This window comes from Cervus elaphus, chromosome 12 (assembly GCF_910594005.1).
Source record: "Cervus elaphus chromosome 12, mCerEla1.1, whole genome shotgun sequence".
Lineage (NCBI taxonomy): Eukaryota > Metazoa > Chordata > Mammalia > Artiodactyla > Cervidae > Cervus > Cervus elaphus.
Genome location: NC_057826.1, coordinates 38905271 through 38922605, shown reverse-complemented (window position 1 = coordinate 38922605; position 17335 = coordinate 38905271). Strand labels below are relative to the sequence as shown.

Genomic DNA, 17335 nt, shown 5'->3' with positions numbered 1-17335 from the left:
TTCTTTTAGCTAATAATTTTCCAGTCACTTTCTAAGAAAAACATTTCAAAGACTTTAGCAGTCCTGGTCCATGGTTCCACTCTCAGACTTGGTATTAGGTATAGATTCTTCATCCCCCAAATCATGAAGTCAAGCATTACATGCTTTGATCCCAAACTTTTGTCCTTCTAGCTTGCTTATCTAACTGCTTGCACCATGACAACACTTTCTTCTCATCAGGGCCTTCAGGCTACTTTCTTCTCATCCATTATCCACCCCCAGTCTTGACACTTTATCCATCTTACATGTGAAATTCAGTAGTCAATCACTTCAATAATACTTCTGCCTGTATTCCAAACTCCCTCATCCCTTGTTTCTGTGTCACAGCTTCTCACAAAGCTTCTACTGTGGATTAACTCAGCCTTCTGCACCTGTTCCAGAGGAGCTGAGCAACTGAGTCGACCACAGTTTATGGCAACTTGGTACGAACTAACGTCATAGAGTTATCCTGCAAGTTACCACCAACTGTAACTCACAGTTATAAAACTGTGCGGTCCACTATTTTTCTACTAGATCAGTAGATTTCATCCCAAATCAGTAAGTTTAAACTTTCCCCTTTCTCCTCAAGGCCCTTATCTCTTCTCCCTCCTCACTCTATAAATTCTTCCCCCCTACCTCACAGCTACTTCACCTAGAAAATAAAGCCTTAAGATAAGAACTTCCATATTCCTTCCCCCTTCCCATTATCAAGAACGTCAACCTATATGCTTCTTCCTCTAGTTTTTCCTCCTTTTCTCTTGCTTTAAGAGGATTTCATCCCCCATCTCCTCTCCGTGTGCCTTAAATCCAATCCCTGCTGTTTTCCCTGGAACAGGAAAGAAAAAAAAAAAAAACATGGATTATGTTTTTCTCTACGGGCATATTCTCTAATTTTTTATTGCATAAAAACTATCTACCAGCACTTAAATTTGCCCAAACCACTCTCATCTCCAAAAAAAAAGGTGAAAAAGCTCCATGACTGCAGATCCTTCTCCAGCCACAACTTACCTCTTTCCTTCCATTCACAGACACTGACAAAAGATTCTTCATTCTCACTGTCATCATCTCTGCACCCTCCACTGTTTTCTACTTCCTCTTTTCTAGCTCCTCTCTCCATAATTCCTTTCTAAAAACACTGATGACCTCCAGGTAGCTCAACACAATGGATGCTTTCCAGTTCTATGTCATGGGATCCCTCAGTAACCTACGACACAGATGATGGTCCACAGCTTTTTCAAGCACTGGGGATCCTTCCCTTCCCTTCTACCACATTCTTATGACCTTTTACTTACTTTCTGGCTGCCCCTTGTCTGTTTCCCATTCATTCTGTAGATGAAGTGAGAATGAGCTTTTCAGAATATGAACCCCATCACAGAATTTCATAATCCTCCCAGAACTTCTTAGTACTTCTAGGACAAAGTCCAGATCTCTGCCATGAGGCTTTTCCTGTTCTGAGTCCTGGCTCCTTCTCCAACCTCGAGCCTCTCTCCCTCTTTACTTGTGTTTCTACCACCTGACCCTGGAATGTGTCAGATGCTACCTCAATGCCACCAACTCTTTGCTCCTCTCTCCCTCTGGATGGCCTTTCCTGCCTCTCATCCTTGACCTAATTAAGTCCTCCTAATTTTTCCAGAGCTTGGAGAAGAGTTTTCCCAGTTCCCTGGGACAAGCATGTCTCACAGTTGTCAACATTCGCACAACTGTGAATGGAGTGTACAGGCAGGAAGGAAGGTACAAAAGAACTAATCGTGTGCCCTGAATACCACAGGCTCTAGTAAACCTCTCAGGGCAAGGCCAGCATGTTGGATTTCTGTCTGATTTAGATTTACTGAATACTGTTAAACAAAACAGCAGCAACCAGAGAGAGCAGCAAACCCAGGGAGGACAGGCACCCCGGGTTCTGCTCCCAAACAGCGTTTATTCTCTTACTGAGAGTGCTGTGAACAGGAGGAGAGAACAGGCGTGGACCTGAGGCTGCAGCATAAGGGGCACCATTCATTCCACAGCCTATGAAATTCCAGGGGGCACTGTGCGCATGGCAATCGATGAGAAAGACAGCCCGCGGAGTTACAGGAGTTACGTCTGTGGCTTGACAGCCTCACAGGACAAAAGGGAAAAGGAGCAATGGGTTTCAGCAGACTGAAAAAGAGCAAAGAGAAGAAAGTTAATTGCTATTCCTTGGAGTCTAGCAACACACAGAGGGTTGTAATTGAAGGTCAATTACAAAAGAGAAGTTTATGTTTATAGAGTGCTCACATTTCTAGATTCTAGGCAGTTCATTCTCTGTAGGGCTATGGATTTTAACTGGTGCTCAACATCAGTATTTAATGAGAATGGTCTGAGAGCCAGGCTGACAGCACAACCTCTGGAGTATAAGAAGATGAGAAGAAGGGATGATGACACGGATTCCAGAAGACCTCTAAGCAGAGTTGGGGGTTCTCTGGGTCCTTCTGAGCAGCGTAGGTAGCTTCTTATATCCAGGCTCACGCAGTGATTCTTGACTGATGGAGTCTCTCGGGAGAGCATTTGCTCTCTCACTGAAGAAATTCTCAGTTGACATTCCACCCCATACCCACCCAGTTCTCTTCTGCACAAGGGCTGGGGGACCATGCACCAGGTATGAATAAATGTCTTCCTGACCCTGGGGCGAGAAGAGACATCTGAAAGCCCCCTGACTTTGAGAGATGGTTCCTCCCTGCACTGTTCTGTTAATGACACTTTAACAACTTAAAACACTACCCTCTGGCATGCTGAGGAAATGGCAAAGCAGCTCTCTGACTCACCCCCCGCCCCCATACAGATGAAGCCCTGCCGACATGTCAGAATCTAGAAGGAAGTGCCTTCTGATAGAGCAGGGAAGAGTTGGTCTGGAGGACTGGGAGCTGGGGACCAGAAGGCACACCAGGGCTGCTTCTCCCACTGACACCAGCAGCGGGGGAGGAAAGGGACCAGGCACCAGGTCACTTCACTTTTGGGGCTTGAGTTTCTGCATGTAATAAAAGGTAGGTATGTTCAAAGTGTAGGAGCACTTTTTCTCAGAGTCTGTGAGCTCCTTCTGGGGACTGGAGGGCAGATTCTAACTTTCCTACCTGCTCAGATAAACATCCTGGTATATAACACCCGCCACTCCACATGGCCTTTCCCTGCCACATACCAGCATCTCAAGTGACTCCCTTGCACACTGGGACCCCCTGATCCTAAGGCTGCCTCTGTTACCTCCCCATCTCTCACCCCCTCCCCAGCCAAACTTCTTTAATAAGAAGTCTGAGCTCACTGTCTCCCTTTACTCACTTTTTACTAAAATTTTAATCCCCCCCCCCCCCCCGGCCCCAGTCTAACTTCAACTCCTGCCCATCAGCTACCATATGGTCAAATCCAACTCAATTCTCATTTTAAATCTTCTTTCATCTCCCTGAAGCATTCAGTCATGTTAGTCCCTCCATCAGATCTTGAAACTGGACCTTTGGATTTCCTAGTGAACTCCCCACCTCTCTAGCTACTCCATTTCAGCAACCTTCCCAAACTTGTCCAAACGTGCCCACCCTTAGATGTGGTTCTTCATGACTTCAACTGGCTCTTTGGAGATTCACCCACATTACACCCACCTTCTTCACCACCACCAGTTAACTGATGAATCCTCAGCTCCCTGTGCTCAGCAGAGACCATACTCAGCTCCAGATCCAGTTGTGCAACTCTCTTGCTAGATATTTTGGCTCATAAAATATAGGCAACTTAAATTTGGAAGGTGCAAGCCTGAAATTCAGATACTGTGCCTTGACTTGTAATCTTGTTAAATTCCCTACAGAGGGCAGAATCTGAGCTTCAAATGCTTGGGTTCAGATTCATGCATTATCACTTATCAGCAATGTGACCCTGGGTGTGCTACTTCACCTCTCCAAGTCTCAAGTTTTCATGCATAAAATGAAGATAATTTAGCACTAATATTACAATGATTCAGTGAAATAATCTACTCAAAGCACATATCTAAATCTTTTGTAGCTGGTATAGACCCAACAATTACAACAATTATTGCTGCAATTACTGTTACAACAATATTGTTGTTGTTATGTGTATTTCAACATCCTACTCAGTCACTGAAGCCTTAAACCTGGGAGTCACCCTAGATCTCCCCTGCCCCATCATCCCATTTTCAACCTGTTAATACATCCTGTTGATTCTCTCTTTTCAACATTCTAGAATCTACTCTGGACTGGTTTCTGCCCTTAGAGATTTCTAGGTGATTCTCCACAAAGCCACCTGAATAATCTTCTCAAAGTACAAATAGCATCATGTTAATTCCTTGTCTAAAAACTATTTTATGGCTACTGAAGGCCTATGTAATAAAGTCCAAATTCATTTCCAAGACGTACAAGGTCCTCCACAATCTGATTCTTGCTAGCTTCTCTGTTTCAGCTTTAGATGCTTCCCAACCTTGATCCTAAAGTGGTGTGTTCTACACACTATTCTCCCTCAAAAGCTCTTCCTGGAAATTGTCTACTTACAAGCTCGAAACGTCCCTGGCCTTTGCCACTTTCCCATTCTTCCCATACTCCAAATCCCTCTCTCCCCAGGCAACTCTGTTTCCCTCAGGATGACTAATCATATTACGATACTGTGTAAATACAGAATTTACCACTTGTCATAATGTTACTTATTTCCACATTTTCCCTACCAAACTGGACTGCTTGAGAAAGAGTACACTGTATTCACCTTCTTTATCCTTTGCATCAGGCACAGAGCCTGGCATGTAAGGAAGTCCTCAATGAGTATGTAAAGGATAGAGGAAAAAATAGACAGACAAAGGCTGCACATGTGAGTGACTTAGCTGTGATGGCACAGGTGCCTTGGCTTGAATTCTTTGCCATCATTGCCACAAGCACCAAGTCTCGGGTCTATTACTTTCCTCTGGCAGCACCAGTACCTAAGCCTCATCAGCCCCGGGCACTTCGAGGTGCTCCAAAACCAACAGGTTCTTACAAATGGCAACAGATGCCTCCTTTCACACCTTCGCCTCATTAACAAACTGCTCTTTAATCCGGGAGGGATGGGCAACACAGGCCAAGAGAGTAGGTGATTTCTGTCACCCAACCCGCCCCGAAATTCCTCCTCATTTTACAGTCTTCCCAATACAAGAAAAGGAAAGCAGAGCTATTTCTGAGATTAAAGAGCAGGGTATATGGAACTGGCAGAAAAGGAAGTCTATCTGACTCCCCACTACCCAACAAGCAAAAATAAAATAAAAACCAGCCTGCCTAATGGCTGCCCGATGCTGGAGACTCTACAACGGGAAATTATTTTCTTTGGCTGACAGCCTTTTTTCCAGGTATAAAGTACGTGGTGCTAGAGTATAACATAAGCCAGAAATCAGTATGAATACATTTATAAGATCTTTCCTTGGGGCTAGATTCTGATAGAAGAGAAAGAAAGGTGGCAGCAGACACCGCAGAAGGCAGAAAAGGGCACACTGCAGGGTATGGAAGCCTGTTGTGTTCTTTATTAATGCCTTGCTTTTGTAATCAATGTCTTCCTAAAAGCTGGGTCAGTTTTGTTTATATTAATTATATTTTACATGCATGAGGAAAGCTGGCTATTTAAAGAAGTCTTCTGAAAATTAAAGCAGCTCTTATGTAAGATTTTCCCTTCAAGCCTAGATTTTCTTAAAGCAAAGCATAACAATATCCCCATCAGTAAAGCTTCTGGTCAAATATTAATAATTCAAAAAGGAATAGCACTTAAAAGGAATCGAGCAGGAAGGGACAGAAAACAGGATCTAACCTGTCTCTGCCAAATTCGAGGCAAATCTGACCAGGAATCCCAGAATTCAACCTCTAATCAGAACCATGGCTCTGGGGAGCATAATTCCAGTGACAACTTGCCTGCAAGATCTTGCCTGTCCGTCCTAACTCAAATTGGGTAACATTTTTAAAGCTAAACCACTCTAGAAACAATCTTCATTTAAAGTGAAAATAACACAAGAAACTAATGAGAGGATGATCCCCAATCTAAGCAGAGAATATCTGCTAACCAGGCAGACGACAGAACACATCGCCTTAAGAGATCAAGACGAGAACTAGCTTTGTGAAAACATAAAACATAGGAATCATCTACAATTGAAGAGAGAGAGAGAGAGAGAGAAAGCAGAAGGTTGCTGTGGCAGAAATGAACACAAAGGTGTGTTCTTTCTTCAGGGGAGGGCCGCAAGGCTTTTAAGGCTGACTAGTGACAAGAAACATGAAAAGCTTTTCCTCTATTACCTCCTCCAAATGTGTGGTCCCAGTCCAACTTGGTTGTTCCCCTTTGGCCTCCACGAAAGGAACCATTCTAGACAAAGGAAGGGCTCAGGGTTCCAAGGGATGACTGAGATGCCAAGGGACTCAGCCTGTCTTTGGAACACTGGCTTCTTCTAGCAGCTGACCTGCTGAGGCTGCCGTATGGCCTGCGCCATGACATTCAGTTCAGTATAACAGGGCCTGGGTCCGTGCCTGCTTCTTCCCTCCAGGCTGGGATGACAGAAGTAGAGCATGTTTGCTCTGATCCTACTGGCATGTCTGATGACGCCTCTATGGAGACATAGCGTTCAGTATCCTCCACAGTGCCTTTTCTTTCTGTTTTTAGGATTTTCAAAGGACGTGAAAAATACCCAGGCAAGGAAGGACTGAGGATGGGTTGCTGCTCCTATTCCTAGGAAAGAGTGAGGAGATAAATAAAGGGACTTAAGGTCCAGGAGTCATGAAACTAGTGTAGAATCCAGATGTCACTAGAGTCTAGTGATCTACATTTCTCAGCCCTGCCCACGCAGGGATTCACTCTAACAAGAAGCAGCTCATGGCTTCCAGAAAAAGTTTCATCTTCAGCAAGCCCCCTCACTAGAGGTTCCGAGGTGATGTCATGATTTAAAACAGTCGCTGAAGGTTTACAGAAGGGTTAAACTTAATAACCCAGAGAAAGAAAAGTGCACTTTAAACTTATTTGTAAAGCCCCAAATTCCTGATCCAAGCACTATGGCTTCCAGTTGCCTTTGTATCTGCCCTCCTATTTGAAACCACAGTTAACAGTTGCTTGCCTATGGGAAATGTAGAGAATGATTTACTAACTGTTCAGAAGGATCTAAAGCATAGCACTACAATTATCTGTATTCCATTCAAGAACTGTGACTTGTTTTTAAAAATCCACTTCCTGGGTGAAAAGTACACGGTTCTCTGCTACTGTTGCAATTTCCTGTTAGTTTATAATCCGTTCAAAACAACTTCTAAAAAATGTTCTTTTGTTCTACTGATGCAAATGAAGTCTTCAGTGAGGGTTCAGCCAGCAGTCCTGGACTAATAAATGGCCCAAGTGAATTTTATGGCCAGAGAAATCTCTGTGAGGGCTCAGTCGGGGCCAGAGTCAGTTTACCTGGGAGTCACCTGGATCCCTTTGTCTGGGCTCCGAATCTATGAGCTTTAGAAACCTCTGTGTTCACAGAAGCAAAATGGGAGTCTAGGTACACTGATGCCAATTTTTGATTTTTACCAAATCGATTCAACACCCAGAGGGTCCGAGCAGTCAGGTCCTTCCTCCTCTGGGCTGGAGCCTGAGTGAGTGCTGAGCAGTGCAGTACCACCTTGAGGACATGACTCTGGAGCCAAGATGCCCAGGGAGGAGATCCAGCTTTGCCACTTAATTAGCCTCGGGCAAGCTGCTTAACTGCTCTCTGCTTGTCTTCCCGTAAAGTGGGGAGACCTAGCAGCTGCTCTCAGGGAAAGACGCTGTGAGGACTGGGTGAGGTGCCTAATGAGGTGAGGTGCCCTGAGCTCCTTTGATCCTGTTCTGTGATCAGGTGAATACCAGGAAGGTGCAAGGCTAACCGTACAACCTTGAGGAAGGGCTTGTGGTTCAAGCTATTGCTGGAGAGAATTATGCCTCAAGTAGTTATATGACCCTTATTTACATTTATTCTCGCCTCTCCTTATGACTCACCTGAGGGGATGTTAATCTCACCCCAAACATCAAACATATCAAACACACCTGGAGATAACAGGGGCTTGAGAAATCTAGATTCTACTCTAGGAGCCCAGAGGCCCCACCTCCTCTGGCTTCAGTTTCCTCATCTATAAACAAGGGGTTGGGCTAGAACATCAATGATCCCTAAGGTCCTTCTAAGTCATTAGATTTTATTGATTCTGACTTAGGTGCCTGAGTTGAAAAGGGCTCTTCACCAAAAGGAACAGAATTCCCAATTCACACTTGTAAATTTTTCCTATAGCATTGGTGTTGCCTAGGATACAAAACGCACATGCTCCCTCTGAACCCCGAGACAGGAGAGCTGTGATCACTGCCTCTGATCTGTAACACCAAACCACAAACGGGCTCTGCAGTACAAACCGACAGATGCGTTCAACACAGAACGTGTCTCCACACATACTGATGTGTGTGGATCTGGCATTCTGACTCTAAGCCAGATGGAAAGGCAGAGGGTGCATTTTTTCCCCCTCACACTCACGTGGATTTGGAAATATTGCCTTTAGAAGCTGATCTCTAGCTTCTGGACCCAGGGAGGAGGTGGTGTGGGCCCTCCCTCTGGTCAAAAAGATCATTTTCAATTTCTTCTTTAAATTGAAGGGACATGCTCGTGGGAAGTTCAGGTCACATACACCAGGAACCACTAAGTTTCTTAGCCCTTCTCTGAGTTCCCAGAGGTACTTGGCAGCTGGTCTGCTGGAGGTATTTCACTAACTTCTGTGTGTGTAGCCAGGGATCAGGAACTCCCCGCCCTCAGTGACAGTCATCCCAAACCAGAGACCACGGGCAATGGGCTGTTCACTTTTATAGTGTCCTGCACTTTTTAAAGCAGACATACCTTATCTATGTTGGTCCTTACAGGTTTAAGACAGAAATTATTATCTCCACTGAACAACATGTCAGCTTCATGAGGACAGAAGTTACATCTGTTCTGTTCTCTGCTTTATCTTTACAACCACAACCACGATGTTGTCTGGTACACAGTACCTACTTAGAGAATGTTTGCTGAGTGAGTGAATGAATCTTTATTGTAGAGACGAGGAGCTTAAGAACTGCTCCAGGTCAGGCTTCTAGATCATCTGTCTCCAGGTTCATTGCTCTATCACCTCAGTGGCTAATGTCAGAAAAGCTCAAAGTGGATTTGCATAGAAAAAGAAAAACAAGGTTCCACAGTGACATTCAGTGGTGAATTTACAAGGTGTTGTTCAGTCACTGAACAGAGTTCTCCTGACTCTGCAATGCCATGGACTGTGGCATGCCAGGCTTCCCTGTCCTTCACTATCTCCTGGGGTTTGCTCAAATTCATGTCCACTGAATAGGTGATGCCATCTCACCATCTCATCCTCTGCCACCTCCTTCTCCTTTTGCCTTCAGTGTTTCCCAGCATCAGGGTCTTTTCCAATGAATTGGCTCTTTGTATCATGCGGTTAACGTACTGGAGTTTCAGCTTCAGCATCAGTCCTTCTGATGAATATTCAGGGTTGATTTCTTTTAGGATTGACTGGCTTGATCTCCTTGCAGTCCAAGGAGCTTAAAACTATGAGGACCCACAAGGTCCAGAGGTCAGCATTTGGATCTCATTTCTCAGATGACACTTCTTTTAGTACCCCAATTCTGGGTGTACGAATTCACTGAATTCTAAAAACAACACTGTTTCTCCTGTCTCTTGGCCTTGCACATGCTGTGCCTACCACCTCGGGCGCCCTTCTTGTCCTCCCTCTTGCTTCATGTGGTCAGTTTCTAATCAGATATCACTTCCCACCAGGCTCTCCCCTCTTTTCCTCCACCTGTTGCCAAAACCTGGGCTCACCTTTTATCAGAGCACATAGCATACAGTATGCTATGTACATGATAATATAGATAAATATATCTATATAAATATAGAAAATAAAAATAGAATAAATAAAATTCCTTATTTTCTCAACATTCTCTCCCCTGGCCCAGCCCCACACTGTGAATTCCTTGAGTGCAAAGACTATGTCCTTTACATCCATAAACATATTCCTTAAAAAGTGGTGGGTACATAGTCGCTTTGTTTTTATTTGGAGGATGATTGCTGTACAATGTTGTCAGTTTCTGCCGTACAACAGTGAATCAGCCACATGTCCACGTGCGTCCCCTCCCTCTTGGACCTCCCCCCACTCCCCCTCCCCACCCCTCTATGTCATCACAGAGCGCTGCGCTGAGCTCCCTGGGCTAGAGAGCAGCTTTCCACTAGCATCTGTTTCACGCACGGTAGTGTATACATGTCAATATCACTCTCCCAATTTCTCCCATCCTCCCCTTTCCTCACTATGTCCAAGTCTGCATCTCTAATCCTGCCCTGCAAATAGGCTCATCAGTACCATATAGGTTTTTTTTTTTTTTTTAATGGCTATTGGTTAGATGAGTTGAGAGATGCAACTCTGTATCTTTTTTTTTTCATTTATTTTTATTAGTTGGAAGCTAATTACTTTACAATATTGTAGTGGTTTTTGCCATACATTGACATGAATCAGCCATGGATTTACATGTGTTCCCCATCCTGATCCCCCCTCCCACCACCCTCCCCATCCCATCCCTCTGGGTCTTCCCAGTGCACCAGCCCTGAGCACTTGTCTCATGCATCCAACCTGGACTGGCGATCTGTTTCACACTTGATAATATATATGTTTCAGTGCTATTCTCTCAGATCATCCCACCCTTGCCTTCTCCCATAGAGTCCAAAAGTCTGTTCTATACATCTGTGTCTCTTTTTCTGTCTAGCATATTGGAACGATACAGAGAAGATTAGCATGGCCCCTGTGCCACTCTGTATCTTTTGAAGAAAAAAAGAAAACTTAAAAAATCTTCGAAGAGCACCTTACCCACTCATGGTGAATTGCTAGCAATAGGTTACCCCCAGTCACCAAGGAACAGACGCAGCAACACTGAATGATATTACAGTACGTGGGGAAGGTGGTCTCTTACAACTGCTGATCTAACCACGGTAAGACCTGGACGTCCACTGATCTTACTATTGCTGGGATAGATATACAGGAGTTTCAATAATGTTCTAGCAATATTCTCTGACCTATTTCCTTTAATGATCAATGCCTTGGACCTGGGGCCCACAATTCTACCATTGTCCCAGGCAGCATCCTGGGGAGGTATAGAAAAATAATTGGTGCTTTATTCATGCAAACAAGCTGAACACTGTTGAAATTAGCCTGCTTACCTTTGGAGGGAAAAGTGTGGCTGGCTTTCCTTTCTACCATCCACCCTTATCACAAACTCACAGCTCCTTGATAAAAAGGAAATATTAAGAATTCAGGGGAGATGGAGGGTTGGAGGTCTTTTGTATAAAGGATACAGGGACAAAAGTGGGCTTACAAGGAGATTCAGCAGAGAATTGGTAAGCGGTACTTGGAGAAGAAAGACAGGAGGGACCTCTGAATTTCCTCCAAAGTGTGTCTACACCAAGCTGGGGGAAGGAGAGCTGCCTCTTTCATGCTTTACATGCTAAGGTCCCAGTCAGCCCTCAGGGTGGCAGGAAATCAAGGAGTAGCAGCCACTAATAGGCACGACCCTCAATCCAAGGGAGGTGGGGGCATTCCTTTCAGAGGTGCCCTAATCCAAAGTTCCCAGGCCCCAAGCTCTGTCTCGAGTGATCCTTTATGCCTTCTCTGCTTACTGTCTCCTTTGCAGCATCCAGCCTGCCCAAGGGAGAAGAGATGGAGGCCAGAGGAGCAGAGGGATCCCAGGGCAAGGGTACCACTCACACGTGTGGGATTCTTCAGCCTCCCACGCTTTTAGACCAGCCCAGTGCTTCTATGGAAGTAAGATAAGGAAGCATCACTGCTGACTAACTCACCATGGTTTTTTAAAGGAACAAGTGAGAAAATGAGAGTAAAAATACTCTGTAGATTGTAAAGATGCTATACGTGTGAAGTAGTAGTATTATTATCAGTGCTTTATTTAGTCCCAGTCTGCAACAGCACGGTACACTGACATTGCTTCTGCTTTGGTTGAGATGAATATTAACCTTCCTGTTTCCCTGGATGCAGCTACTCTGCAAGTTGAGAGCTTGCCAGGCTGGGCTGCCAACTCTCGGTTCCTGCTGTTCTCTGGACCAGGGACCATTTCCATGGCCTCTCTGATGGCAAGTTCCTACTCATCCCTTAGGACCTTTCACCAATTCGAGCCCTTTTCCGTTTCTCTCCTTTTGCAACGTTCCATCCATTTGACTGTGGGTTGACCATGGTAGGTTGCACTGACCATCTACATGCTAGTCTTTCTGATGAGACTGAGTTTCTGGAAGGTGGGATCTGAGACTTCTTAGTGGAAATAAGTTCACAGGCCACTACATGAAATATTTCCCATGCCCACTTCTCTAAGAGAGCAGGGTTTGCCTAGTAACATACTTCTCTTTTATTTTCACGGGACACGCCTGGAGTTCCGAGTAACATGCACATGTTAGAAACTAGAAAAGTGGAGATGATTCTGAGCACAACAAGCCATGGTTGAATGCTAAGGAAACACTAGGCACTGTGCTAATAAACACTCCTTAGGAGGCTGATGCTATTTTCCCAAATTTTCAGATATGAAAATAAAAAGGTAATCTGCCTCAGGTCACAAAACTAAATAGGGCTTAAGTCAGTTGGACTCCAATGTCTATAGTCTTAATCACATCAGAAAAAGATAATGCAGAAGAAACAGAAAGGAGAAGAGAAAGGGGCCTTTTTAATTTATTAAGAAAAGCATAGTCATATTTTGAGCTTGCTTTTATTATTGTTGTTTGAAATATAAACAGCATTCATGTCCTCTTCTAGCCTAATGACCTAGCAGGTAACTGCAGCAGACAAATAAATAAATAAAAGATTTTATGAAACAACAAAATAATAAGAGGACCTTTATGCAGGAAGTGAGCAAAAATGCTGTCTCGCTAAGTCTTGGGAGTTGGTTTCCACCTCTTCTTCCTACCTCCACCTTTGAAGTGGTCGGGGACTCTTCCTTACCATCTCGGACCCAGCATCAAAGTCTTCAAGTCATGTCTGGTGTGTGTGTGGCGGGGGGGTGAGGTGACAGGGCAGGGGTGAAATAGGGACCCAGCTCCAAAATCAGGGAGCCTTCTTGTTCAGGTGCTCCTCCTGTGTGGACACAAATTGAGGGTGGAAAGCCCACCCGGTCCCTCTGCTCCTGGGTCTCTCAGAGTTAAAGGAAGGTTTCCTTGAGAGTCCCTTCCTGTAAATGTCCAGCAGGCCAGGCAGCGTGGATGTGGCACGGAGCACGTAAGAAGGAAAGTCTGCACCTCTGAAGGCTTATCTACTTCTTTTAGTTTCTATCATTAATGACCAGTATCAGAACAGTAAAAAAGGAAACTCTTATCCATACTCCATCTCAACCCTGAGAAATGGCTGGAAAAAGGGGGTCAATATGGAAACCCATATTGAAGAAGAAGCTGTGAGATGACAGCCCATCTTCTCACTGTGCCTGAGAATAAACACCCTCATACAATTCATTGAGGAAATGGGGTTTAAGGATATTCTGGTTCTACTACCCATTAGCTGTGTGACCTTGGAAAACCAACTTTGCCTTGTACCTGTAAAAAAATAGAAAACAAGTAGACTATCTTAAAGGACTGTTTAAAGGTTACAGGCTTAGTATTCAGAAAACCTTGAAAAGTGTGCAGGCAAATAAATGAAGTCTTAGCTATTATGGTTATTGCTGTTAGTATCAGTATTGACATAACTCTGTTTCTGTGTTCCCTGCCCTGTGATAATCTAATCTTTCCTGAAGACCACCTCTGGTGATTTCAGGGTCTTCTATGTTCTAAATTCTCTCTTGGAATCTTCCAGCACATCAGATGATAAACATTTTACTGGTGTAAATGCACCAAGTATACTTAAAGTTGTTACTTTTTCTTGAGATGCATCACATATTCAGGCCCACTTCTAATATCTGTCTTAGAAGAAAACAGCCATGACATAGATGATTAAAAGCCCTGAGACCTGGCTTCCTAGGGAAGGCTGGGGAGTGGAAGGAATGCTGCTAGCTTTCCCTAGTGGAAAAGTCAGTGAAGAGACACAACTCGATGACTGAATTCCCTGCTGTGGGAAAGGTGAGTTAAATAATTGGAGAACTCATTCCTGGAATATTCTAGAAAGCAAGGGTAGAGATCAATGCTATAATAATTCCCAGACTATGATGCTTCAAATATCTAGATTCTTAGCCTCTCAAAAACATGGTCCCCAAATATTTTCTACCATTCCCATTTAGAAGTGGGTATACAGATCCCTCCTTTGAGTCAAGGATATGACTTGCCTGAACAGAATAGAATATTGTGGAAGTGATGTTTCGTCACCTGTGGGTCCAGAAGGTAATGAATGGGCAGCTTCCAATTTCTGTTTCTTCAGATACTTTTTGAACCCAGCCACCATAGTATGGGGCTTCCCAGGTGGCACGAGTGGTAAAAAAAAATCTGCCCGCCAAGGCAGGAGACACAAAAGACTCAGGGTTCCATCCCTGGGTTGGGACGATCCCCTGGAGTAGGAAATGGTACCCCACTTCAGTATTCTTGCCTGGAAAATTCCATGGACAGAGGAATCTGGTGGACTGCAGTCCATGGGGCCACAGAGCCGGACATAGCTGAACATACACACACACACCATGGTATGAGGAAGCCCACGCTGTTTATCAGGCCTTCATGAAGAGGCCCATGTAGAGAGAGACAAGACTGGGGTTTAGTCTCTGAGACTAAGGCTCAGCCCTGGTTGATCCCCCAGCTTATAGGCAACACACATGGGCTTCCCACATGAATGGGCCAATTTTTAAATGGATCCTCCAGCCCATAATCGAATCACCCTACTTGATTTAAAGTGGAGCTGTGCTGAGCTCTGCTCAAATTGTAGATTTTTGAGTCAGATGAATGATTGCTATTATTTTAAACACTCAGTTTTGCAATGGTCTGTAATGAAGCTAGATAATTGATATACTGCATGTTTTGGGGAGAATCCTTTCCTAGATCCTTTAAGGTACTCTTTGCCTGAAATACTGCTTTGTTTTGCTTTCTCCTCTTGGTCCAGCTGAAGACTGAAATTAGCTGTCAGAGCTGGGTATACGGCAGAGACACAGGAAGCTGCTGGTCAGAATGTAGATGCTAACACAATTCCCGGCCTTCAGATTGTCTATGTGTCAGCAGGACTAAACTTGTTCCTAAACGGTCTTGTCTCAGTTTCTAAAAAAACAGCAGGCTTCTTGTTAATAATCAGGAATGCAAATTATATCAACACGGTACATTTTACAAAAGGCAAATACATGTCTTTTTTCTCAAGGATAAAATATAATGTTAATTGGAATTAATTGATATATTAGACATAGCAGGGTAAAAAAGTTACAACCATTTAGAAAACAATAAGTCAGTGTGTACACACTTGCTCCCATCCATGTATGCTAACAATACTAACCCTGACTCAGTGATTTTTACTTCTTATACTTTATCCTAAGCAAAAGATCTAAAGAAGAACAAAGAAGATGCTTATTTAACATGGAGAAGTAGTAAAAATAAAGGTACATTATACCAGTCTCATGGAATATCATGCAACCATTAAGATGATAATAATGAAGACCAGTAATCCTTAGTTTATGATGTAATACCAAATGGGGAAATCATAGTATAAAAATATATGTTCATTAATTACAACTCTATAAAAACAGAGATACATATTGACAAATGTTAAAAGGGAATAAAGGCAAAATAAGCTATTTTAGGATTTTTCCCCTTTAAGAATAATACTTTTAACATTATACAAGGAGAGATGGAGTTATGATCCATTAAAAATATAAAATCACTCTCCAACCCAAATAAGCTAAACATTTTCCTGATGAAGGCAATTACTGACCTGTTGACCAAAGCCAAGAACTAATACTTGGATCCTATGGAATCTGTCTCTTAAAACATTATTTTAGATGATAAAGTCTTAGAAAATAAGTCTTCTATAATTTTATATATCATATTTACACTCTGGGCATTTAATAAAAGAAGATGGAAGTAATTCAGAGATTTCAGTTAAGTTAGCATATCATAATTTTGGCTTTGCTTCCCACCCCATGCTCCCCCCCACCACTTTTAACCGTCAATTTTTCTTTCCTAGGCTTCCAAAATATAAAGTGCTAAAATAAAACCAGCAACAACAGTTTCTATTTTTAAAGTGAACTTTAATCTGATTTTCACAAAGATCCATCCCAATTCAAAATCACTGCTGCACTCCTGGTGCTGGTAAGATGGTGTTTGTCTTTTGCATTAAAAATCAAGAATTCCAGTCACACAGGAGAAAGAAAACCTGGTTAGACTTCTCAGTAATCAAGTGCATACCAGTAAAAGCAAAAGGATAACTGATTGCAATTGTGTCCTTGGATATTTAAAGCCAAACCCATTTTTACCCTGGTTGTTTAAACACTGGCTGTAAGGTCTCCTTTCTCTATCCTAAAAACATGCAAAGGAAAATGGAGAAGAAAGACCTGGCCCACTCAAATTCCAAACTTCCTCTTACAGCCCGGTGAGTGGAGTGGCAAGAAGTAAGGATGACTTCTCTGCCAGCCTTCTTGCTGGAGTCATCAGCTTACTCCACCATGAGCCACATAAGTGCCATTCTAAGCATTAAACATACTTTTATTTGTGTGTGTAGACAAACATTAAATACACATTTTCCTAAGCTAATGTCCAAGCAGAGATGTTTACAATTTACTTTAAAAGATAAATGGCTGCTAGAACACTGAATCCATTTCAGAATTTGGTCGCATTGAGCCATTTTTCTTAGTCATAAAATAGATTCCATAGTAGAGAAAGATAATTCCATAATTCTGCCTCTAGGTATTAAAGCAACAAGAAGTCACACACCAGCTCTATCTGTAACCCTTTTTGAATCAGCCCACTCAACACTAATATAAATGTAAACACATCAGTCAGCCAGTCATTAGGGGCTCAAGAAAAGTCTTGGGAGCTAAAGTATAAACCCCCATTTGGTTCCAAGGCTCCTAAGTTAAGCATCTTATTGCACACACACAATAAAACAGGCAGAAGTCAAGATGTTCTCTACTAAGATAAACTAAAATTAAATGAGGTTAAATTAAATTAAAATAAATGAATGAACAACCCTTAAACTGAGTAACTTTTAGGAGGCCCACAGCGATGATACTTCCAGCTCTCAAAAGTCAAAAAGATTACTATTCTTTCTCTCATATACACACCTTAAATCAAGTTGTTTAAAAGAATCTACATTAACACCTCTTGATCAGTGTCAAAGTAAAAATTGCTTAATATTTAAGCGATGAAGTCTGTAGCATCAAGCATCAAGAC

General features: G+C 43.1%; 1 protein-coding gene and 1 non-coding gene across 13 annotated transcripts in view; one reads left to right on the top strand and one right to left on the bottom strand.

Annotated features, from left to right (window-relative positions):
* The window catches only part of SEMA6D (semaphorin 6D), a 56683-nt gene that overhangs the window by 20956 nt on the left and 18392 nt on the right, over positions 1 to 17335 (bottom strand). The window lies entirely within an intron of this gene.
* On the top strand, positions 10737 to 10842 carry LOC122706011. The gene has a single exon (XR_006344272.1). It is a non-coding gene; the product is annotated as a U6 spliceosomal RNA (small nuclear RNA).